This window comes from Pongo abelii, chromosome 13 (genome assembly GCF_028885655.2).
Source record: "Pongo abelii isolate AG06213 chromosome 13, NHGRI_mPonAbe1-v2.0_pri, whole genome shotgun sequence".
Lineage (NCBI taxonomy): Eukaryota > Metazoa > Chordata > Mammalia > Primates > Hominidae > Pongo > Pongo abelii.
Window position 1 is genome coordinate 31,310,934 of NC_071998.2, and position 26,534 is coordinate 31,337,467.

At 37.1% G+C, this 26,534-nt stretch overlaps 1 long non-coding RNA gene across 4 annotated transcripts in view; it reads right to left on the reverse strand.

Annotated features, from left to right (window-relative positions):
* Nucleotides 1–4,399: 4,399 nt before the first annotated feature.
* Nucleotides 4,400–26,534, reverse strand: part of LOC129047816 (uncharacterized) — a 48,783-nt gene continuing 26,648 nt past the window's right edge. For 3 of the 4 annotated variants that reach the window (XR_008509584.2, XR_008509583.2, XR_008509581.2), the window contains one exon: nt 4,400–14,692. This is a non-coding gene — a long non-coding RNA (uncharacterized LOC129047816). The remainder of the gene's footprint in view (nt 14,693–26,534) is intronic. The other variant, XR_008509582.2, reaches the window with a different exon arrangement.

Sequence of the window (26,534 nt, forward strand, 5' to 3'; positions counted from 1 at the left end):
AAAATAAACCTCACCATTAAAATCTAATTAAATATTTGCATTTCAGCATTAAGTTTCTTCTCAAAAGTTTTGTGAGCAGCGGGGTGACAGTGAAGATTATTGACTATAATTTGCCGAAGTTTTTTAAACTAAATTAGTTTTGTGCAACGTATGGAAGGTTTACTCAGCTGCACTTATCCAGCGGCTGCTTTATTATTCTTTTAAAGTGAATCATTTATAACTGTTCTCAGAGATCTTTTATCAGCCACTTATCTCCTTCAACTGGACTTGTGATGCCAAGGGATAAAATGAATTGCTGGCTAATATTGTGAGAATTAATCAGACCACAACAGCAGGAGAGTAATGACTTACTTACAGTCAGATATTTGCATTTGGCAGTAAAATCACAACAAAAATATAAGGATGTTTAATCTTTTGCTTCAACTGGAGCACGGGAACATGTTGGCAATACAAAAGAAATACAATAATCGTGTGTTTTAATTTTGGGTGTTTACCTAATCTGAGGGATTTATTTATTCTAGGAAGAAAGCTCTTATTTGATGTGAAGATTTTTTTTTTTTTCATTTTGCAGCACCTTAAATTGGTCTTGCTTCCTGAGATTTTTTTTTTTTTTCTGTTAGAGATCTTTGGACAGATGAACTGAGCCTTTTGCCCCTCATCTCACCTTTCTCCAAAATATGCTAGTTCTATTATCTTTGTTTCCTTTCTGTTCCTTGGCCCCTTGGTAAATTAGAAGAAAGGAGTGGCACAACCAAGACCAAGGGTGGCAACGTTACTGCTGCTATTCTGTTGAAATGATTTCATTCGCTGCTTGTTCTCTTTTCTTAGAGTCTGGCATTTTCAAAAAATAGGATTAGGTTCTTAGTTGCTATAAAAACACTAAAGAAGGTATGCAATGAGAAATTATTTCCTGATTTGAGTCTATAAATCAAATGCTTTGGAGAGCATTTCCTATAATCAGAAGCCACTTTCTTCAATTTATATGTCTGTATCAGTGTGTTAATGGCATCCATTACTGTTTGGTTCTGGTAAGTTGTAGAAAGGTGTCGTCCTCAGTAACTGTATGGTTTTTGGCCTTTTCTGGATACATGCCCATGTATATGTCATATACATATGTTAGTGTGCCTGTTCACACTAACACACATATTTTTTCCCTTTTCAGAAGCCGTGTAGTATCTAAGTGGGAATGCTAAGTAGGAATTAGAAAAGCACATAAACTCAGAGACCTAAGTTTAAATCCCTTTAAAAGGCTATTTCCTGGTCATGTTATTCACCTCTTGGAACTTTATTTTCCTCGTGAATAAAATGAGGAATACAAACCTACCTTGCAGAGTTGTTGTGAGGATTAGAGATTATAAATGAAACGTGCCTGACACTTGCTCAACAAATGATAGTAGTGATTGTTCCTATAATCCACAGATAATCAGCACCTTTGGATTTCTTGCACTTCTTGTGGGTTTCTGGTTAAAGCAAAGAATAAAGACTGTACATTTGCCTGGAGCAGTCCATGGATCGTAGCTTTGGAAAAGTCTAAACTCTGAGTCTACCTTCAGACTGGTAGCTCTAGTCAAGGACAGGGAGCCCGCACACAAAGAATCTTGTGCATCTTGTTTTATAGTCTTTCTGAAGTCTATCTTCCTAATTTCCAGAGCAATTTGCTTTTTCTTCTAAACTTCCCAGGGGCAGAGACTGCGTTTTAGTTTTCTTTATATCACTAGAGCTGATACACAGTAGTTTCTTTTTTTTAAATTTTTTTTTGAGATGGATTCTCACTCTGTCGCCAGGCTGGAGTGCCGTGGCATGATCTTGGCCCACTGCAACCTCTGCCTCCCAGGTTCAAGTGATTCTCCTGCCTCAGCCTTCCTAGTAGCTGGGACTACAGGCGCGTGCCACCACACCCAGCTAATTTTTCATATTTTCAGTAGAGATGGGGTTTCACTATGTTGGCCAGGGTGGTCTGGATCTCTTGACCTCGTGATCCACCTGCCTCAGCCTCCCAAAGTGCTGGGATTACGGATGTGAGCCACCGGACACACAGTAGGTTCTTAGTAAATGCTGAGTGAAATGAATGACTATACTGAGTTTTTTTTTTTTTTAAATCCCAAACTGTCAGTGACATCAGTACTCTTTTTCCAAGATGCCACTCACTTCTACTTTGCTATTTTGCTAAGAAACTGGTTGTTTGACCTTTGATCAGAATTTGATTCGGAATAGGATCTAGGGATGGCAAATGGGTTGCACCTTGTGTACCAACACTATTGGGAGCAGATCTCTATTGGATTGTCATCCAACCTTTAGTTTGAAAGAATGGCAGTCAGTTAGTGGTGGCTGTCACAGACCTGGGTGTGGGGAGAAAATATGTCATGTATTTACTCTCCTTGATAGAGTTACTTCTTTTGCCCATTAGAATTTGAACTCTCTTTGAATGTTTTCCTTGCATTTCATCAGCCTGGCTGGTTGGAGTGGAGGGAGATTGAATCCCTGAATCTCATTCTTTCCTCTAGCACTACTTGAATGTCACTGTTGTAAAGGATGACCCTCTTTATTCACAAGGAGACAACACTGGCTTTAGGATATCTCTTACGGCCAGAGGCTGGGCAAATGTCCTACTATCAGGTCAGTATCTGGTGATGTCTGAGTGGGGATCAAACTTCTTAAAGTCTTCTGTTGAGAGTGAAAAGGAAATGTCCAATGTAACAACAGACAATGACATCACCTTCCATTTTGGCAAAACCTGGACTTAATTTGGAATCCTGATCCAAAATCCTTACTGATGTTAGGGAGGTTATTTCCTTGAGCTCTCATCTTCATTAAAATGGGAATAGAAATATCAGACTTATCATGGGCATAGCAAAGGTACAGAAGGAATTTCTTGTTATAGTGTAATTCGAAGGGATATTATTATTATTATTTTGAGATGGAGTCTCACTCTGTTGCCCAGGCTGGAGTGCAGTGGTGTGATCTTGGCTTACTGCAAGCTCCACCTCCTGGGTTCACGCCATTCTCCTGCCTCAGCCTCCCAAGTAGCTGGGACTACAGGTGCCCGCTACCACACCTGGCTAATTTTTTGTATTTTTTTAGTAGAGATGGGCTTTCACCATGTTAGCCAGGGTGGTCTCGATCTCCTGACCTCGTGATCTGCCTGCCTCGGCCTCCCGAAGTGCTGGGATTACAGGCATTCGCCACTGAGCCCGGCCAGGATATTATTATTATTGAAACTAGGTTAATCTTTTAAAATACAAATGATTCATGTTGTAAACAATTCCAACAATACAAACAAAGGAAGAAGAAATCAACTCAAATCACACCACTCAGAAATGACGAGGCATAACATTGTGATACGCATCTTCCAGAAATCTCTCTTCAGGATAAATCATAAGATACCAACAAACTTAGTGATTTATTTTATTCAACTGAACAATACGTTCATAGATATCTTTCTATGCCAGTGAATTTTAATCTACATAGTATTTCTTTTTAACTTTTCATTATGGAAAATTTCAAACATACAAAAACATTCAAAATATTATATAATCCCCCCATGGATCTATTATCTAATTTTGTTTCATTTATATCTCTCTTTCACTCCTCACCTCATCACTGGATCATTTTTAAACAAATCCCAGACATTGTATCTGTATTAGTTTCCTGGGGCCATTGTAACAAACTGTCACAAACAGAGTGTCTTAAAACAACCAGAAGTTTATTCTCTCACAACCAGGAGGCCAAAAATCTGAAATCAAGGTTTTGATGGGTTGGTTCTTCTGGAGGCCTTGAAGGAAAACCTGTTCCATTCCACTCTCCTGGCTTCCTGTGATATTGACCATCCTCAGTGTTTCTTGGCTTGTGGCTATGTCGCTCCAATCTCTGCCTCCATCCACATGGGCTTCTTCCCTGCGTGTGTCTTTGTGTTTCTGTGTCCTCTCCTTTGTTTTTAATAAGGACACCAGTCATTGGATTTACAGCCCACCCTAAATCCAGGATGATTTCATCTTGAGATCCTTAATTACATCAGAAAATATCCTATTTCTAAAGAGGATCACATTCTGAGGTTTCAGGTAAATATGAATATTGGGGGGACACTATTCTACACACCTATATCTCAAAAGTAATGTTTTATTGTCTGAATATTCCACAGTTTTTAACCTATCATGCTGATGACAGTACTGGTTGTTTCCGGTTTTTTAATGAAGCATACATCTTTTCACTCTTGGGTAAGATGGCTGAGTCAAAAGGATTTACATTTTCCATTCTGATACACATTGACGAACTATTTACTGGAAGAAGCATACTAATCTGCACCCCCAAAAGTACACCAACGCTGGATTTTGTCCATTTCATCCATTTGGTAAATGGGAAATATTTTTATTTTTATTTTTTTTTCAATTTTAAATGAGTGGGGGGGTGACTTTTTTTTTTTTTTTTTTTTTTTAAAGAAAGAATATGTAACAGTGGTGGAAATGAGAGAGAAGAACAGCTAGGAACGCTTGAATGCTGAGGCTCAAAAGTGATTCAGATCAAATCATTTCCACCACTTGTATCAAGAAGTTCAGGGGAAAAGCAATAGAGAAATGCTATTAATCTTCTATATGTAGGGTATATACATTACACGGTGGGATGCTTATAGTAGAAAATGAATGCCCTGCAGATCAAGGAAATAACCTCTTTAAGTTTCTGTGGACAATTGTAACAAAATGTTCAATCTAGAGGAATTATTGCCCATTGGAGGTCACTTCTTTAACCAAGGGGCAATACATATTTCACAGCCAGGTTGTACATTAAATTTTTGTTCATTTTGAAAAAAGAAAAAGTCATTCTAGGTATTCTCCTATCATCACTCAGACCTATCAAGTGAGCTAACAGAATTATAGGGCGTGGCCAATTCTCTGGCTAAAGGTCAAAGGACCTTGGGGACTAGAATCATCAAAAAGGATAGTTGAAGACTTTAACAAAGTCATGCTTTATCCCATATTTTACTTTACTTCCGTTAATAATTTAGATTTAAATATATAAATTTTTTGTTTTTTAGTTACCAAAGTAATGCATGTTCATTTATAATATTTAAATGTTTGAGGTACTACATAGAGTAGAAAGTGAATGCCCCCTCATGTCACCCTGTGGTAGATAATTTGGAATGAATATACATTCCCAGGTTTTTTCTATACACAAACATAATAATTATTATTAGTTTTTACAAAACTGAGCTCATGTTGCCCTGCAATTTTCTTTTTCCACTTATTCATACACCTTGCACATTTTTATCATGGGAGTATATGTAGATCTATTTCATTTTAACAGCTGCAGTGTATACCACTAGAGGGATACATCATTTCCCTACAGATTTGGTTTGTTGCTGCTTTTTCACTCCTGCAAACAGTGCTTCACACTATTTGTGTAGAATTGCACATTTTTTGCAGGTATTTCCATAGGATCCATTCTTAGATGAACAATTGCTGAATTCTTTTCACTTAACATGGGAGCTAAACATTGGGTACTCCTGGACATAAAGATGGCAACAGTAGACACTGAGGACTGCTAGAGGGGGAAGGGAGAAAGGGGGGCAAGGGTTGAAAAACTGTTTGGCACTATGGTCAGTACCTGGGTAACTGGATCATTTGTACCCCAAACCTCAGCATCATACAATATGCCCAGGTAACAAACTTGCATGTGTTCCCCCGAATCTAAAATGAAAGTTGAAAAAGAAAGAAAACCCAAATGTGCGGCAAATTTTTTTTAAAAAAGCAAAATAACAATGCAACAATAAAAAATAACGTAAATTTAAAAAATAGTGATGGATACTTTACACATTGATAGATTTTGTCAATTTATCTCCCTTCCTCCCTCCTCACAAGAAAGGTTGGTCCAGGATCTGTTCCCACTAATGATGCATTCAAATCCCTGATATTTCCTTTTTTTTTTTTTTTTTTTAAATTGGGCACTGTCTTGATTACATGAAACCAAGGCTTCTAAAGTTCACCAAAGACTTCAACTTTCTCTCTAGGAGACAATTTTTGAGTCCATGTCATTCCTCCTTGGCCAAGAGTCAGACTGGTCTGATAGATGCCCCATGAGACAGAGCACCCAAGACATCCATCTGACCACCTGGAGGATTTAGGGACATTCCTGTTACCGGAATGGTCAGTGCTGGATCAAAAGCCTAAGAGCAGTCCTTAATTTTGTACTCTTGGGCTCCTGGAAGGCAGCAGAAATACTGTTCACCTAATAGGCTGTGTAATAATGATGACAGCAAATACCTACTGCATGTCTACTATGTGCCAGGCATTATACATATTTCATCCAGCTTCATCCTCACTGCAAACCTGAAATAACAATATTATCCTATTCATTTTACAGATGGGGGCTTTAAGACTCAGAGAGATGAAGAGACTTTCCCACAAAACTACTAAGCGGCAGATCCAGGATTTGTATCCGTTGTCAAACCCCAAAGTCCAGGTTCCTTTCACGATCCAGGGCTCTCTCAACAGCAGCACCTTCAGCTCAGGCTTTCATTGGGTCATAATGGTCTACTATAGTTCTCTGATGGGGGTTTTGAACATATCACCTGCTTTTTGGAATTAAATATTATCTCTAACATTTTATTCCTTCTTTCCTTCACTCATTCACTTATTCACTCATGAAATATTTATTAAACATATGCCAAGTGCCAGGTAAAAGAAGTGTGGTTCCTTCCCTTGAGAATCTCAGAGTTCAGCAAAGGTATAACCCTGATGTTTACAGCAGAGACATAACTGTTATAACAAGGAATGTATTCAGGATGTCCTGGGAACCCAGAAAGGAAGCATCTATTTCTGCCTCCAGCAGCCAGGAGAAGCATTGCAAATTAGGTGACATCTGAATAAAGACAAATCCTTCAACTCCCACAAAACATCCCTTGATGCAGCTTTCAAAAACTGGACAGGATCAGACCAGCAGTTTGACTTTTGAGGAGAAAAGAGCAAGGACTTAGTGTTTCAAACGGAAAAATGTTATCCTTTTTATCTGATAGTAAAGTTTAAAAAATTTAAATAATGATATGAAACTAATACCTCTGGTAAGTTGGCTGTGTGACTTCATGCATCTTTCAATCCCCCTCCATGCACAATTCTATTATAACAATCTTCTAAAATTTGCTTCCTTCACTCCAAAATAAATAGAGGTTATATATGAATACATTCCTTACCTTTAATCTTTTAAACAGGAGTATACTATTTCAGTATATGGACTTGTCAACATTTATTTGTTCAATATCAATGGACACTTTGGTGGGTGCTGATTTTTTATATTGCAAACAACACTGCAAAGGATGTGTCTTTTTATATATACTGCTTTAGAACCTTAAGACTTTGTAATTAGAAAGAACCAAGTGCAGATCCTGGGTCAGACACTTTCTAGCTGTTTTCAAGTTGGCAAGTTACTTATAACTGAATCTCAGCTTCTTCATGTGTGAAACCCATTAACAATACCTATCTCAAAGGGTTATATAAATTAAGTGAGATAATCTTTATACATAAAGGATCTAGTGGAGTGCCTGGCACAAAACAAGCCCTCAATAGGTGATAGCTACCAAGTCTGTAGAAGGCTACAGTTCTAGGAAAGCAAAAAGAGTAATTTTTCATCCTAATAGTAATGGAGCTATTTCAGGATTCGGGTATGACCAACTATCTAATGCATAAGGAGATCATAGAAATGGCCTTCCCACAAAAGCATAAGCCCTGTCTGCACATGTCTTTGTAGTCCATATCCTTGCATGGATATGAAGGTCCCCCTAGCATTTCCCTCTTTCCATTTTATTTATCAGATTTAATGTGTCTAGGACACCACCCTGTGTGCCTCAAGGGCCAGGCTTAAGAATGCTTTTTCTTTTTATAATGTAAGGCCTTTAAAAAAGAGTATTGGTGATCTGTAATCTGGAGCTGTTTCATGAAGTCCTAGATCACTTGCAGTGAGATAAATTGGACCCACATAGTAACACATTAGAAACAGGGACATCTGCACAGCTTCCCCCTAGTGCTTTATAACTGGTCTCTTCCTTTTAAATCCACATCTGTTATATAGCTCCCAAGTAAATGGCACACATTTTGCTTAAAGACAGGACAGACTGTAAGGACTAAATTTTATTTTTTCTGACCATTAGTTCTTGCTATCAAACAGATTGTGAAAATGCACACATTTTTGAGCTGTAAGCAGGCATTTTGTATGCATTCCCACAAGGAAAACAATTAATTCCCCTTAAAAATATGAGTGTATAAATTTATTTGTTAATATACATATTTGCTTCTTTAGGAAATATTTTAAGATTTGCAGTGGGAAATTTTGAATTTGCATATTGTTATATAATTTAAAGGGGTGTTTTAAAAACTATTTTTTTTTTCAAGAATGGCAGAATCAATAATAGTTGAGACCGGCTGATGTGTACATGTGGATTCATTATACTATTTTTCTACCTTGTGCATATTTAAAATTTTGCTTAATAAAAATTAGATTAAGAAGATTTTATTTTTCTGAGCCAAAATATACCCTGTTTCACTGTGTTCTTTCCATAGTAGAACATTAAAAATTTTACATTAGACTGGAAAAGATCCTTAGAGCTTAGTGTAAAATCAAATGGCTGAGAGCAACCAATGTTCTGTTGGCCTTTGATTAGAGTCAAGTGTTTTTGTGGTATTACAGTCTGACTGTGATATAGACAGTCAGTGCAATTTACTTTTGTAAATTGTAAATGTTGAACATAAGGATTTTTAAATCACATTCTGTGCCCTCATCTTTTGATTATTTGAAATTTCAGTCTAAGTTTCATTCACTCTTTTTGTCCCCCTCTTTTAACGGCTATTTAACTTTACAAGTGATACAAGCTAAACTCAGAACATGAGAATTAGCATTAGAAGATGTGGTTTTGAATCTCAGTTCTGTGTAACCTTGGGAAAGATTTTCTCTGAAATTCTATTTTTTCATATAGAAAATTGATGTAAAAATAATCCTTCCAGAATTGCTACAAAGATTAACATAGAGAGTGAATAAAATATGCTTTACAAACTATAAAGCCCCTGCCTTGGAGTATATTGAAATTGCATCCTTATAGGGCTCTAGCATCTCAGAGAATAAACACTTCTGCACTCAGAGTACAGAATATACACAGGGAAAGGTAATATCCTTCCTTCCCCTCTGTGGGACAGTGGAAAGTGAGAGTTTGATAACCTTATTCACACCAAGTAGTGATTTTCAAATGTTAACATGCCCCTGGGAGCTTGTTAGGATTTCAGAGTTCCAGACCAATCCCTGGGATGCTGATTGAGAAGGTCTAGGATTGGGGTAAGAATCTGAATTTTTTAATAAGCATTACTGGTAGTGATTCTGATGTAGATGGACCAAAGATTACAATTTGAAGAACATGGTTTCTAAGGTGCAACAAGTTATCCTTCTGAAGGATATTTTAGTTTGAAAGAAGACTCTGGGGGAAAGAGGTATTTAACCCAAAGAAATAAGGCACCAGGAATGAAATGCTAGACAGCAGTGTAGGAAAGAATTTTGAATGGGACCTCCCCAGGGTCCTTCAAATGTTACTCCACGATAATTGCAAGTAGATCTAAATAAGAGCATGGGTTTTTAATTTTTTTAAAGTGTGGCTGCCTTATATTGAAGTTCCTCCAGGTGATTTTGCTTCGGTGTGGATCTGTCCTTAAGGGAATGTTATTCTGGAGACTTTATTTGTATTTTCTGAATTATTTTGAGTGTGATTATTGTTTTGTCAGAATATTATAGCTTTTCCTTTAGTTAATTGACTTTAAAGGTGTTTGTTGCATTGTTAAATGTGATTTTTATTTAGACTTAGGGCTAAAATATTTCCTGTGGGGAACACATCTTTGGCTCAATGGAAAAATAAGTTTTGATTAAAAGAAAATTGCTTTACAGTCAATTTTTTTTTACAAAAATTGGGACAATTGCATTAGATAGGATTGCCCTGTATACTGACTTTCTAAATGTTATTTACTTTTTATAATAAAACTATTATTCAATGTTCTCTTTTTCCTTTTAGGTTTGCCTTCTCCATTGACTGTTACAGTTTGATTTCCTAATTATGCAATATTTAAGTTAAAGAATATGAAAGATGCAAAAGCATTTTGGAAACTCTGGCATCATAAAAATGCAAGAGATTTTTAATGTGAAGCTTCCTTCCTCTTCTGTACTCTCTGTGCCATACCTAGATTCTCAAGAGGTTTGGCACAAGGACATTCTAAATGCACAGTATTCTCTGCCTAGGTAGAACTGTATCTGAAGTCCCTACTCTGTAGCTTGAGATGAGCAAATTTGATATGTGATGTTTAGTTTCCCTTTGTCTTTTCTAATTCAGGGCTGAGGGTGAAGCTGCAAGTGGAGCGATAGATACATCAGGGGAAAAAAAAATCTTGCTGGACTATTTTCCTTAATGCTAGTTTTAAGCAGGCTGCTGAGGTATTTTACTATGTATACTAGATTTTGCTAATGACCTTTTCTCAAAGTATTTAAAGTAAAACATAGCTCCTTTTTATTGTTGTTTAAATTAGGGTACTATCGGAAGGTAGAATTCATACCAGATGGCTCAAATTAAGGGACTCTAATGGTTTGAGTTTATTCAGATGTGTGAGCAGGGTTAAAAACGTTGAGGCACCCAGACACAGCAATGATGAGAAATTGGTTATGTCTAGGTAGAAGCCAGTTGGCTGGGAAACCCAGCTGATGGGATTCATCAAGTGATGAGTCAATAAGGATCAACCTCCTGGGATGCAGAACAGAAAAAGTTAGAGAGTAGACTGGCGATGGGAGGAGTTGACAAAGGATATCCAGCACAATTGTTCCTTAGCACCGACCAAATATTTTTTCTTCCATTTGCTTCTCATCAGGTAACATCTTTTTATAATGCAACACTTTGAGTTATTAGTGATTCTTAAGTTAACGTACTTTCGGCTATAATGTGTGAGCATAGTGATTGGCCAGAGAAATATTAGCTGATCCATTTTTTTCACATGAATAAGTTGGATTTGGGGAAGTTCTAAATGACATGAAACAATTTGTATGTGAGTTTATGTTTTGAGTCACTAGAAAAATTGGATAATGTATTTTGCAGGAAATGCATTAGTAGTATCATGGTGCTTAACACATTGTTAATTGTCTACACATGAATAAAGATTTTTCAAAGTGGATGTTTCAACATAGCTTTCTGATTCCAGGAATTTTTTTGACTTTGTGATTTTTATGTAGCTCCTTTGATTGAGGTACATTTTTATCATTAAAATTTCTACTTTTATTATAAATATTACCAAATGTGCAAACTATTTAGTTTTATCCTAGACCTAAGACTCATTCTCTTGCTCAAACCTACTCTCAGGGATGTATTGGAGAGTGGGAGTGAGGGAGAGGTGAAGAATGCGTAAATTCCTAAAAAATGATGGCCACACTAAAGAAAATCATGGTGTCAAAATGGCAGTGGCAAATTGACTAAATAAAAAAAAGTTATACTTATTTGCACATTATTCTCCATCCTAAATTATGAGCAGTTCAGCAGGTATTGAGTTTGAGTTTACCATATGAATATAAACTGGTTAACTGCTCAATCACTAAGCTTCAATATTGCCACTTGTCCCTGTTAAACAATTTGGGTTGAAGGAAGGGGAAACCACAAGAGTCTATAGCATTGATACAACTAGAGGTCGGAGGAGAACACTAGTGGTGACTGTGTTGAGGAGATAGTAGACAAAGTGGCGATGGTTGGTGGACAGTGTTGGTAAGGATGGTGAAGGAACTGTGGAGATGGATATGGGGATGATGAGGATGATGGTGGTGGTGGTGGAGCTGGCAACATTGGTGATTGAACTGGTGCCATTGGTGGTAGAGCTGATGTTGTTTGTGGTAGTGGAACTAGTAATGGAGGTTTTAGAGGTGAAGATGGTGAGCTGGGAGCAGAGCTGGGATTGGAAGTGAGGAAGTGATGGAGAAAGTGGTAGTGGTGGTATTGATAAGTCATGTAGGACTTACAAGTCATGAAAGCTGATACTATATGACCTTAAAAATTTAAAAAAATGTGTATTTGGTTGGAAAAATAATGAAGCTCAGTAAATTTACTTGCAAAGAGATTTATCAAACTAAACACTTTGCAGATGCTTTTGAAGCTTTTCCTTAATTACTGATATTAGCATCATGCTGAGCCAAAAAGCACCACTCCTGTCAATTTCAACACAGTGCACAAGTTCTTCTTATAAATATTATTCAACTCCAATTATTGGAAACTTTTGGAGTGAATCTGGCTTCTCCTATTGAACACTATGCACTTGAAATTTGATTTTTATCTTGAAAGTAATGCTATTTCTTCAGGGATTATCTTTTATCTCTGTTTGCGAAACAGCTGGAAGTGTAGCTACTGAGATTTGACATTTGTCTTCCTGCACTTGACTACCAAGCAAAATAATTTTATTTGTAATCAACAGAATCTACCTTCACAAATTAGCATAAACATATACCATTGAAAGACTGAATCTACAAGCCTGACCTTCTAGTAGATATATGTCCTTTTTTTTGAGAGACAAGGATTTTCTTAGCCTCTCTGACTGTATATTTGAAATTAAACAAAAATACTCAGAGAAACATTTTCCATTTTTTCATTGTTTAAAGTAAGCCTCCTGCCTTCTCCCTGGCAACAGGTGACTTATTCTTCCAGCTATACAAACCACGTTTGATTCTAAAGACCAGCATGAAGTCTACTTACCAAACTTGTGCTGCTTAAACAACTGAAATATGTTTTCCTATTTGATATAGTTAAGAATACCAGGTACAGAGAAATGTACATTTAATTACCGTGGTTTGTATTTGTTGAAATTTGTTATGCAGCAGGAACTTTTCATGTATGATCTCATGGCATGTTCTCTCCATTTTACAGATGAAAAGAATGAGGCTTAGGGAGTCACACTAGTACATGGGTCCAGGCAGTATTTGGATTCACCTGCCTACTGGAACCTACATCTTAACCATGATGGTCAGGTTTCTGTCAATGTGGAATTTAAGTCAATTTTCCTTTTTCTACTTGGAAAACCAAGTAGATATATTCTTTTTAAAACCTTTTTGGTTTATTGGAGAAGAATAAGAATTGTCTTCTAAGAGGAATGGAAACCATATGGAAAGTATCCATTTTCTTTTGACTTAGAAAGTATTTATTTGAATGAAGAGACTGAACTTGGGGTTAGAAGTCCCAGATGCTAGTTTGTGTTCTGCAATTTACCAGCCATGTGATCATGACTTAGTCTCTTAATCCTCAGAGGCTTGGAGGTTTAGAAGTTCATTTTCCTCATCTGCCAAATAGAGAAAAAAATCTTCCATACCCATTTTTAGTAACAAATCTGTAAAGATTAAGCATTCTTAGTAACCCTTTACTGAACTACTATAGTAACTTCTTGATTAGTCTCCCTTCCTCTGATCTTGTGAAGTTATTCTCCATACTTTTTCCATCATACTTTTTCTGAAGTCCTCATTAACCATGGTGCTTGTCTGCTCAAAAACCTTCTTTATCTAACCAGTTACCCATAAGGTAAAGTAAATTTGCTTACTCTGAAATTCAGGGTTCCTCTCCATCTGGTCCCAACCTAGCCTTCCAATCATATCTCTCAATATTCCCATTTCATTAGCCTATATGCTGGGTTAAACAGAATTAGTTGCCCATTTTTCCTTGCCTTCATGCCTTGACTTTTTTGTCAGTTACTTATTTTTTCAGCACTGCTATGGACTGAACTTTGTCCCCTCAAAATGTATGTGTTGAAATTCTAACTTCTAATGTGACTGTAATTGGAGATAAGACATTTAAAGAGGAAATTACAATCAAATAAGGCCATATGGGTGGGACTCTAATTTCAAAGAACTATTGCCCTTAATAGAAGTGGAGAGAGATTGCTCTCTTCCCACATGCACCCACTGACGAAAGACCACATGAGGACACAACAAGAAGGCTGCTGCCTGCAAGCCAGGAAGAGAGCCTTCACCAGAATGCAACCCTGTTGGCTCCCTAATCTTGAACTTCTCGCCTCCAGAAAGGTGGGAAAATAAATTTTTATTGTTTAAGTCACCCAGTCTATGGTATTTTGTTATGACAGCCCAAAAAGACTAAGGCAAGTACCTACCATGGTTAAAAATTCTGGTCTAAAGGGAGCACAGATTTCATTTTTTGATTCTGTGATCTGGATCGCTTTTGATTCTGCGATCTGTGATCGATTTGGGGTTCTGTGATTCTGTGATGGATTCGTGATCTGGATCACTTTTGATTCTGTGATCGATTTGTGATTCTGCGATTCTGTGATTCATTCTTTTTGATTCTGTGACCTGTGATCGATTTTGATTCTGTGACCTGGATAGCTGACTAGTGAGGTTTCCCTCAATCCCAGTGTTACCTGGCTTTGGCTAGTCTCCTCCATTGCCCCGGAGAATTTCTAGATTTCTAGTATGACTTAGAACAAGGCTCATTTAGGATCAATGTTTCCAGAATGATGGGAAGTTTCCCCGCAAGTAACGTGTGAAGATGTGGATGCCTATTCCTTGTTGAAGGTTTTAGTAGATAAATCCAAACTGCACAAGACTAATTTTTTTCTGCTTCTAGTGTGAAGATTAATTGCTGAAGTGATCATCAAAATGATTGGCATCTTCTGTTATTTCAGCAAGAATATAAGACTGAGGGGAACTGTTGAAAGAGGACAAAAGAAGAAATAATACATTATCGAATAAATCATTTTTGGAAAAAACAAGGAAAATGAAGTTAATTAAATTTGAAATATAATTTTAAGCAAATTATTTTTATTTAAAAAAAAATTATGTATTTGTTCACCTGTCCTAGTTTTTTTTTTTTTTTTGAGATGGAATTTTGCTCTTGTTGCCCAGGCTGGAGTGCAATGGCGCGATCTTGGCTCACCGCAACCTCCGCCTCCTGGGTTCAAGTGATTCTCCTGCCTCAGCCTCCTACGTAGCTGGGATTACAGGCACGCACCACCACACCAGGCTAATTTTGTATTTTTAGTAGAGATGGAGTTTCTCCATGTTGGTCAGGCTGGTCTCGAACTTCAGGTGATCTGCCCCCCTCGGCCTCCCAAAGTGTTGGGATTACAGGCGTAAGCCACCACGCCCGGCCCTGTCCTAGTTTTATATTGCCATTTTATTTGACAGAACATTGATCCTCTTTGAATCATGGTGGAAAATTAATCTTAACTTTAAACTGCAATGTATTAGTGTTGGGGTGGGAAAATCGCCTCCAATGTGGTTTTTATTAAGACTGCTGTTTAAACTCTATACAATAAAACCCCATTAGTGATATCTTCATCCTTGGGAGATCAGATGAATAACAATTCACACCTCACACCTCAGTGGGTACGTCCCATCCAGGTCATGGAAAATTATGAGACTGATTCGCACTTCCTGTGCATGTCTGTCTTTGCTTCCAAGTCCTTTACGAACATATGACAGAACATTGATACGAACATATGAATCGTAATAAGAATGGAAACAACGGATGCTCAGAAGGTTTGACAGAGCAGGTGGCATGCAACATTTTAAAGGCTGAGTTGGGTTTCTCTCAACATGTTAACAGTGTCCCATCACAGTCCAGGAGGCAGGATGTCCTCACTGTATGACCCAGCAACTAGAGCTTGGTGTTTTCTGATATTAAAGTGTGTATTTATTAATGGCTTACGATAGTATTAAGCACTCTATTTTTTATGCTTATAATTTCTTGCACACTACTACGTTCTAGAGCCTTTTCTAATTTTATAGCAACTCTTCCAGGTAAATATAATTATGCTCATTGTACAGATGATAAAACCAAGGATTGGAGAGAGAGAACCCTTCTCCAAAGAGAGGTTGCAGAAGTCTTAGAGTTAGTAGTTGAGAGGGACAGAATTTAAATCCAGCTCATGCTCCTTTCATTTCACCACATGGCTCCCTGACTTGGATCCAATTATTACCAAGTTACTTTTTGAATATGAATTGGATTTTCATGGTGCTTTACAGCAGGTGCTCAAGAATCCAAACCCTCTAATGGATTCTGTCTTTGCAAATTAGGGCCGTGTTCTTTATACAAATGTCTTCTTCATACTCCTGTGTTTGATTAGCACGGTCCAATCTCCAGGATACCCACCTGATCTTGGCATGTTGATAAATGCATTTGGTGATATAAAAAACAGTTGACCAGACTCAGGAACATGGAGACTTCCCCTAGTTACTCTCAACATGGGTGGAGCTATCTCTACTGGCTTTCCCTCAGTAATAGTGTATCTTATGGTCTTGCCTTTTCAAATGCAATAAGACTATACTCAGCAATGGTAAAGCAGTATTGTAATGATCTGCTTGGCTCCCTATACATTGGACCCTGGATCCCATCTTGTCCCTAGGCTGAAGCATTCTAAGGAGCCCGTGTTTAGGTTTCCATGGATTCTGTATCCGTGCAGCCTGATAATTGGTCCTTTTCTTGTCTTGTGTGATAGATTGATTAATGTTCACAGTTCCTCCCATCTGGTATGAATTCCACTTTGCAACATGACTTCGCTGCTCCTCTCAACCAGAGTTGAAGTCTATTTCTCCACACCTTTGAATAGGGCTGGCTTTGTTACTTGCTTTAACCAGTAGAATGTAGTGGTAGTAAAATTATATGCATTACAGTCAAGGCCACAAGAGCCTTGTAGCTTTCACCTTTCATTTCTTGAACTGTTGCCCTGACACCACCATATAAGGAAGCCTGCTGGAGGATGTCAGCAGAAGAGGACCAAGACACTAATGCTCACAGCAATGCTAACTGCTACTTGTGTATGGTCATCTTAGATCTTCTTGTCCAGCTGACACTCCAGCTGCATACAACTGTGTAAGGGATCATAGAAAAAAATCCCGACCAACCCACAAAATCTTAAAAAATACTAAGTCATTGTTTTTAGGTTGCTAAGTTTTGTGATGGTTTGTTATGCTGCAAAGGCATATACTATGTTCTCTAGTTTCAGTAATTCTGAGACTAAGTTTCCTAGGATGAAAATGAATAGTTTGGATAGGATCATTTTCAAGGATGTTTCTATTGCTAATATACTAGGCATTAAAAATAATAGAACAAGAAAAAGAATAGAATGAGTAATACAGAAGCTATTTATAGGAGACAATATAGTATGTGAAAGTAATCATTTGGCTAGAGCGGAGACTTCAAGAATATCATCTAATCTAGAAAGGTAATATAGAATAAGACTGAGGAAAGAGTTTCATGCAAAGGTAGTGAATATTCATTTTAGCTGCTAACCTATGAAAAGACTGCAATGAAAATAAAAGTCGGAATGAGAAAATGGGCTTTCATGGGCGTTGGTGAAAGAGTCCAGCATGGCTGATGAGTTCTGAGGGAGGAGACCAGGTTTTTTTTTGAAGCATACAATTCTCTTGGCCTCTTTCATGGTTTAGGATAGAGCTCAAACTGCACACTGGTGGATTCTGGGATACTTGAAGTTGTGGAGGCCAAAAAAACTCCACCAAATCCCCCAAAGTGAAGTTTGGCTCAAAAATCAGTAAGGCCAGCTGTTTTGTCCCATGGGTATATAAGCCACCATATAGATACCATCTGTGTATAATGAGGTAGCACTCTAGTAAGGATTTTTAACTGCATTATTATTCTGCATGTTGTCTGGACTTGGTTGCAATTATGATTTTTCACTTTTTCACAGAGCCGTGGGAAATATACGCCTACAAATATAATAGTTCCTAAGGCAGATCCAAGCCATAAGGGTAAAGTAAAAATCAGTTATGAAGAAAGTTTGCATTACATTTTAAGAGTAGTACAATATTGACCATTTTGTAAAAGGAAAGCCTTAGAGATTTCAAAGACTAGATACTGAGAAGGAACTTTTCTCATACGCCTCTGCCAGCTTCCCATTTTATATTTGCTTTCCTTTCCTTTGGAGGTGGAGTGCTAATCTTATTGGTCACATTTTATGACCCTGCTGAGACCGTATTTACTGGGTCCAATGGGTTTCTCTACATTAAAAAGACCACTTACCTAGGTGTGACTCTCTTCTGTCTTCATATTTTATGCAATATTCTTGCAATATGGCCAGGCTACCCAATATTCTTTTTTTTTTTCTCCCACCAGTGTGTACTTGGGAGCACTGATCTCTTTAATTTTCTTTTTGTTTTTTTCCCCAAATGGAAGGCTGAAGGTGGGATTCAACTTCAGAGACTCCTTGTAGGCCTCTGTACCCAAGCCAAGGGGTTCATGCTCAGTTTACCAAAGAGTTTTATACTGGGAGTTAGGGCCTAAGCCCAGTGAATAAAGAAGTGTGAACTTGCTTTCTTTTGCCATTGAGCAAAAGTTATGTGTGCTTGAGCACACATAAATAAGCTTCAAGACCTAGCAAGAGTAGATTTTCTTGGTTTTTTGTTGTCTAATGGTACCTAAATCTCTCCCTTCTAGTAGATATCAACTGTAATGGAGGTTCTGCTTTCACACTTACTGAACGAATCCAAACCTTTAAGGATAGGAAATCTTAGACATGAAGTTTTAACTCAAGAATTAAGTAGTCCTAACACACAGATGCATCATCTTTTAATGAGGTCAGTGGTAATAATGGTTCCTGTCCACTGAGAATAGCTCAAGTCACTGTTGGCCAGAACAGGAGATCAAACCACACATAGTAAATATTGCATGAAGACTGATGACTGATTTACTTTCCATTGTATCATTTAGGATGCTTTCTGTTGCAAGTAATTGAGAATCCCAACTCGAATGACTTAAACAATAATGGCCATTTATATCTCATATAAAATAACTTTAGAATTAGGCAAGGTCCAGGGTTGGCTAATTCAGTGGCCCAATAACATTATTAAAAACCCAGAGTCTTTTCATTTTCCCACTCTGCCATTCACAGTGCATATTGGCTTTTATTGTCAGGCATGCCTCTATTTGTGTGCCAGCTTTCTGCAGCAGCTCCCAACAGAGACCAGTATCCAAAGCCAGAAAAGAAAGCAGCCTTTCCTTATGGTGGTTCTGAAGAATCAGGGAAAACTTTTCTGGAAGTGTCTCTGCAGACCTCGTTTTCTCCCTCATGTCCAAGATTATGTTGAATGCTCTCTTCTAAACCACTTAAGAGGAATGGAATTAACACAATTAGCTGAGATTAATCAAGTGTCATCCACTGAGCACTGGGTGTGTCCACCTCTCCTGAAGTACTTGGCTGCCTGAGAGCCAACCTTAATTGAGTCTCTGGAAAGCAAGGGAGAAAGGAAGGAATGGGAAACCAAGGGTGTCTGCTGCAAATGACTTGTGGAGAGTCTTTTCATGTGTTTAATTGTGTAGCATCTGTGTTGTCCAGTCTTCCACATGTGCCAAATTGGAGGCAGGGTTTGTTTTCCATCAGTGGTCACTTCCACCAAAGCTAGAGTTTTCCATGTTTCTGTTCTACACCCCAGGTCACATGGATTCCATGATTGTATTCTACATACACAAGTCACATGAATTTTTGTTTCACAGAAAACCAACAAAAAACCACTCTTCCCCCAACTCAGATTCCACTGATGTATGTGACAGTCACTCAGTTAAATTTGGCAGGGCTAACCCTAGCCCAATTCCGAGGTAAGTCTCTGCTCTTTCTCTAACTTGGAAGGATCCTGTGTTAGTTTCCTATTGCTGCTGTAGCAAATTACCCAAAATAGTGGTTTAAAACCACACATATTTATTATCATATAGTTGCAGAGGTCAGAAATCTTGAGATGAGTTTCACTGGGCTAAAATCAAGGTGTTGGCAGGGCTGCATTTCTTCTGGAGGCTCAAAGGAAATTGGTTTCCCCGTCTCTTCCAGCTTCTAGAGGCTCTATTCCTTGGCTTGTGGCCATCCATCTTCAAAGCTAGTAACATCAGACAGAGTCTTTTTTATGCTGCCATCTCTCTGGTACTCTTCTGCTTCCCTCTCCCACTGAGAACCCTGTGATTACACTGTGCTCACTTAGACAATACAGGATAGTCTGCCATCTAAGGTCAGCTGATTGGCAACCTTATTTCCACCTACAACCTTAATTCTCCTTTGCCACAAACCTAACATTTTCACAGGTTCTGGGGGATTAGATATGTAGACCCCTTTGGGAGGTCATTATTCTGCCTAATACCATTTTCACCCATCAGATGCTAAGGGCTCTTACGGCCGTGTCTGTGGACTGAGTACCTCTGGATTTGAATCTTAGCTTCTGCAATTACCTTTCTAATTACATAGTACAGCTATGTGTGTCTTTACAAGTTAAATGACTTTTCTAAGATTTTGTTTTCTCATATAATAATATTTATCTCAAAAGTGGTTGTAATGTGGAAAATGCCTAATATAATGCCAAGCTCAGAATATACAGTCAATAAGACAGGATTACTGCCACCTCTTTCCTTTCTGAAAGCATATGAGTATTAGATAATCATTGCTTCCATTACTAGATAAAGATTCCAATGCTAGCCTTCCTTTTTTAAAAAATTCAACTTCTATTTTAGATCCATGGGGTACACATGCATGTTTGTTACATGGGTATATTGTGTGATGTTGAGGCTTGGGGTATGGATGATTCCATTGCTCAAGTGGTGAGCAGAGTATCTGATAGGTAGTTTTTCAGCCCTTGCCCCTCTCCTTCCATCCCCCTCTAGTCATCCCCAGTTTTATTGTTCTCATCTTTATGTCAGTGTGTACCCAATGTTTAGCTCCCACTTAGTAATTACATGCAATATTTAGTTTTCTATTCCTACATTAATTTATGTAGGATAATGGCCTCCAGCTGCATCCGTGTTCCTGCAAAGGACTTGATTTAATTATTTTTAAGGGCTGAATAGTATTCCGTGGTGTATTTGTACCACATTTTCTTTATCCAGTCCACCACTGATGGGCACCTAGGTTGATTCCATGTCTTTCTTATTGTGAGTAGTGTTGCAATGAACATACAAATACAGGTTTCTTTTTGGTAGAATGATTTACAATTTTGGGGGGGGCAGTATATGCTCAGTAATGAGATGGTTGGGTTGAATGGTGGTTATATTTTTAGTTCTTTGAGAAATCTCCAGCTGCTTACCACAGTGGCTTAACTAATTCATATTCCTACCAACAGTGCATAAGCATTCCCTCTTCTCTGTGGCCTCTCCAGCATCTGTTATTTTGCGGTTTTTTAACAAAGCCATTCTGACTGGTGTGAGATGGTATCTCATTATGGATTTGATTTGAATTTCTCTGATGAGCAGTGATGATAAAATTTTTTTTATATGTTTTCTGGTCATTTATATGTCCTTCTGAGAAGTGTCTGTTCATACTCTTTGCCCACTTTTTAAAGGGATTATTTTTTTTTTTATTTCTTATTTGTTTTTTATTTATTTCTCTTGAAAGTATGAACAGCTGAAAGGGTTATTTGTTTTTTGCTTGTTGAATTAAGTTCCTTATAGATTCTGGATATTCGACTTTTGTCAGAGGCATACTTTGTGAATATTTTCTCCCATTGTGTAAGTTGTCTGTTTATTCTGTAGATAGTTCCTTTTGCTGTGCTGAAGCTCTTTAGTTTGATTAGATCCTACTTGTCTGATTTTTTGTTGCAATTGCTTTTGAGGTCTTAGTCATAAATTCTTTGCCAAAGGAGATGTTCAGAAAGATATTTCCTAGGTTTTCTTGAATTTTTATAGTTTGAGGTCTTACATTTAAGTCTTTAATCCATCTTGAATTAATTTTTGTATATGGTGAAATGTAGGGGTCCAGTTTCTTTGTGTATGGCTAGCCAGTTATTCCAGCACCATTAATTGACAGGGAGTCCTTTCTCGTTGCTTATTTTTGTTGACTATGTTGAAGATTCGATGGTTGTAGGTGTGCAGCTGTATCTCTGGGTTCTCTGTTCTGTTCTATTGGCCTGTGTCTGTTTTTGTACTGGTACCATGCTGTAGCATTATAGTATAGTTTGAAGTCAGGTAATGTGATGCCTCTGGCTTTGTTCTTTTTGTTTAGGATTGGTTTGGCTATTTGGGCTCTTTTTGGTTCTCTATAAATTTTAAGATGTTGTTTTCTAATTCTTTGATAAATGCCACTGGTAGTTTGATAGGAATGTCATTGAATATGCAGATTGCTTTGGGCAGTATGGCCATTTTAACTATAGTGAGTCTTCTAATTCATAAGCATGGAATATTTTTCCATTTGTTTGTCTCGTCTCTGATTTCTTCAAGCAGTGTTTTGCAGTTCTTGTAGAGATCATTCACCTCCTTGGTTAGAGGCATTCCTAGGTATTTTATTTTGTGTTTGTTTGGTTATTGTAAATGGGATTGCATTCTTGATTTGGCTCTCAGCTTGAATGTTATTGGTATATAGAAATACTACTAATTTTTGTATATTGACTTTGTATCCTGAAACTTTACTGAAGTCGTTTATGAGTTCTGGGAGTCTTTGGGCAGGCACTATGGGGTTTTCCAGGTGTAGAACCATATTACCAGCAAAGAGATAATTTGACTTCTTCTTTTCATATTTGGATGCCTTTTATTTCTTTTTCTTGCCTGATTGCTTTGGCTAGAACTTTCAGTACTATCTTGAATAGGAGTAGAGAGACAGAGCATCCTCATCTTGTTCCTGTTCTTAAGGGGAGTGCTTCCAGCTTTTGCCCATTCAGTATGATGTTGACTGTGGGTTTGTCATAGACAGCTCTTATTGTTTTGAGGTACATTTTCTTTGATGCTTAGTTTGTTGAGGGTATTTATCATAAAGGAACATTGGATTTTATTGAAAGCCTTTTCTGCGTTGACTGAAATGATCATATGATTTTCATTTTTAATTCTGTTTATGTGCTGAATTATATTTATTGTTTTGCATGTTGAACTAACTTTGAACTCCAGGGATGAAACCTACCTGATTGTGGTAAATGAACTTTTTGATGTGCTGCTGAATTCAGTTTGCTATTATTTTGTCTAGAATTTTTGCCTCAATATTCATCAGAGATACTGGCCTGTAGTTGTCTTTTTTTGTTGTATCTTTGCCGGATTTTGGAATTAGGGTGATGCTGGCTCCACAGAATGAGTTAGGGAGGTGTCCCTCCTCTTAAGTTTTTTGGAATAGTTTCAGTAGAATTGTTACCAGCTCTTTTGGTAGAATTCATTGTGAATCCATCCAGTCCAGGGCTTCTTTTGATTGGTAGGTTTTTTACTACTGATTCAATTTTAGAACTAGTTATTGGTCTGTTCAGGATTTCAATTTCATTCTGATTTAATCTTGGGAGGTTGTACGTTTCCTGGAATTTTTTGATTTCCTCTAGATTTTCTATTTTTGTGCATAGAGCTGTTCATAATAGTCTCTGCGGATCTTTTGTTTTTCTTGGGATTGGTTATAATGCCACCTTTGTCATTTTTGATTACGCTTATTTGGATCTTCTCCCTTTTTTCTTTGTTAATCTAGCTAGCATTCTATTGATCTTGTTTATCTTTTCAAAGGAACTAACTTTTGGTTCTATTGATCCTTTATATGGATTTTTGTGTTATAGTTTTATTTGTCTCTGCTCTGATTTTCGTTCTTGTCTTCACTTGGCTTTGGGCTTTGCTGGTTGTTGGTTTGTTCTTGTTTTTCTAGTGTTTTGTTTAGGTGTGATGTTAGATCACTAATGTGAAATTTTTCTAACTTCTTGATGTAAGTGTTTAATGGTATAAACTTTCCTCTTTATACTGCTTTTGCTGTATCCTAGAGATTTGGGTATCTTGTGTTTCCATTTTCATTTATTTCAAATATATATTTTTAAAATTTTTACCTTAATTTTGTGTTTCAGTGAAAAGTCATTCAGGGGTAAGTTGTTTAATTTGCATATAATTGTGTATTTTTCAGAGTTCTTTTTGTTATTGATTTCTGTTTTCATTCCACTGTGGTCCAAGATAATGGTTTGTATGACTTTGATATTTTTGAATTTATTGAGATTTGCCTTACAGGTGAACAGGTGTTGAATGTTAGAGTATGTTTGGTGTGTAAATGAAAAGCATGTATATTCTATGGAGGATGAGTGGAGTATTTTTAGATGTCTATTAAGTCCAGTTGGTCAAGTGCTGAATTTAAGCTCAGAATTTTTTTGTTCGTTTCAATACCTCAATGATCTAATGCTGCCAGTTGGGGAGTTGAAGTTTGGCACTATTATTGCATGGATGTCTAAATCATTTTGTAGGTCTAGAAGTCTTGTTTAATGAATCTGAGTGCTCCAATGTTTACTGCATATATATTTGGAATAATTACATCTTCCTGTTGAATTCCTGTAATACCTTTGTCATTTTTTACTGTTCTTGGTTTAAAGTCTGTTTTATCTGATATCAGAATAGTGACTCCTGCCTTTTTTGTTTTCTCTTTGCATAATAGATCATTCTACAGCCCTTTACTTTGAGCCTATGGGTGTTGTTACATGTAAGATGGGTCTCTTGGAGACAGCAGATAGATAGGTCTTGTTTTTTTCTCCAACTTGCCACTCTGTACCTCTTAAGTGGAGCATTTAGGTTAATGTTGATATATGGGGTTTTGATCCTGTTGGGAAGTTGCTAGCTGGTTGCTTTGTAGTTTTGGTTGTGTAGATGCTTTATAGGGTCTGTGGGCTATGTACTTAAGTGTGGTTTTGTAGTAGCAGGTATTGTTCTTTCATTTCCATGTTTAGAGCTGGTTTAGTGGTAACAAATTCCCTTAGCACTTCCTTGTCTGGAAAAGGTTTTATTTCTCCTTCACTTACGGAGCTTAGTTTGGTGGGATATGACATTCTAGGTTGGAATTTCCTTTTTTAAAGAATGCTGAAAATAGGACCTCAATCTCTTCTGGCTTGTAAGATTTCTGCTTTTAGGCTGATGGAGTTCCCTTTGTAAGTGATCTGACCCTTTTCTCTACCTGTGTTTAAGATTTTTTTTTCTTTAGTGTTGATTTTGAACATTCTGGTGACTATATGCCTCGGTGATGTTTGTTTTGTATAGTATCCTACAGGAGTTCTCTGGATTTCTTGTATCTGGAATTCTACCTCTCACCCAAGATTAGGGAAATTTTCTTGAATTATTCTCTCAAATATGTTTTCCACACTGTTTACTTTTTCTCTTTCATAGGTTTGGTTGTTTTATAGAATTCTACATTTCTCCAAGACTTTATTTTTTAAGATTCTTTTTTCTTTATGCCTGCCTGGGTTTATTATGAAGACCCATTTTCAAGCTCTGAAATTCTTTCTTCTACTTGGCTCAGTCTATTGATAAGGCTTTTCATTGTATTGTGAAATTCCTTAAGTCAGTTTTTCAATTCCAGAAGCTCTGATTGATTTCTTTTAAAGATGTTTATTACTTCCTTTATTTTCTGGATTGCTTTAGGTTTTGTGGTTTATTTTGAACCCTATCTTGGATCTTTTTGAGATTCCTTGCAACCTATGCTTTGAATTCTTTATCTGTCATTTATGAGTTTCTCTTTTGGTTGGGGACTATAGCTGGAGAGCTAGAGTCATCTTTTGGTTGTGTCATGACATTCATCTTTTTCATGGTGCTAGAAGTTACTGGTGTTGGCAGTATCTTTAATGCAGGATCTTTCACAAATATAATTGAACTTTAACATTGAACAAAACATCACATTAAAGATTTAACTAGGACATTTTAAGCATCATCGAGCAGGTAAAGGAGGTATTTTGAGAGGACACTAGATCTTGGAAGTGTTTCAGAATTATAACATATAGGAGGCCAAAAAGAGCTTAGGTAAGGAGAAGATAGAAAACCCATAGTTAAAATGAGTTACTTAGATCCTCTATGTATTTTTTTCTATTAATTTTGTCTCCATTAACATGGAAAGTGGGAAGTTGGTGGTAAAATATCAAGTATTAAATTACAGAGATTTCAGAGGTTATTTAGATGACCTCTGTTGATGCTTCCTTGTTATGTGATAAAAGTACATTAATATATCAGCATGTTTTTCACTCTGACCAAACTACTACTCCCTTGATGGTGCCTTATATGTCTTTCCATGAATGATATTCTCACGTGAACCAAGAGAATAAAAGTGTATGGAAAGACACTGAGTTTCATCATCCAATCCATTTTGTTTCTCCTTTGCGGGTAGGTAGGCTTTTTTAAAATTTATTTATTCCAAACAGTTCTCCACCCAAATAATAACTCCACTTTCAGTATGTAAATATACAGTAATAAGGCTTTAAAATTATTTCAGCTTGTCAGGAATATTAAATGCAAAGGAGCAAATTGCAACATACCAGATAATATACAGTAGACATTTTCTCAGGGAAATTATTTTTCAACTACAATTGCTTCTAAAGAGGAGAAATTTAATCCACACATGCTATTGGCTATGTTTTTTTTTCTTACATGAAATGGGAGGCAAAATTGTGACTACAGAAGGCTGTACTAACTGAATTCCCAAGTTTGTAGATTCAGAAGGGATTCTTACTATTCAGTTATGCCTGGCTGAAGACAGTGCATTTTCTTCTATGATGTATGTGTCACTTTTCATTAATTCTGAGAGGCCTGTTCCTTTAGAAACCAGCGTAAACAGAGTAGTGTATTGGATTAGATCTCTACC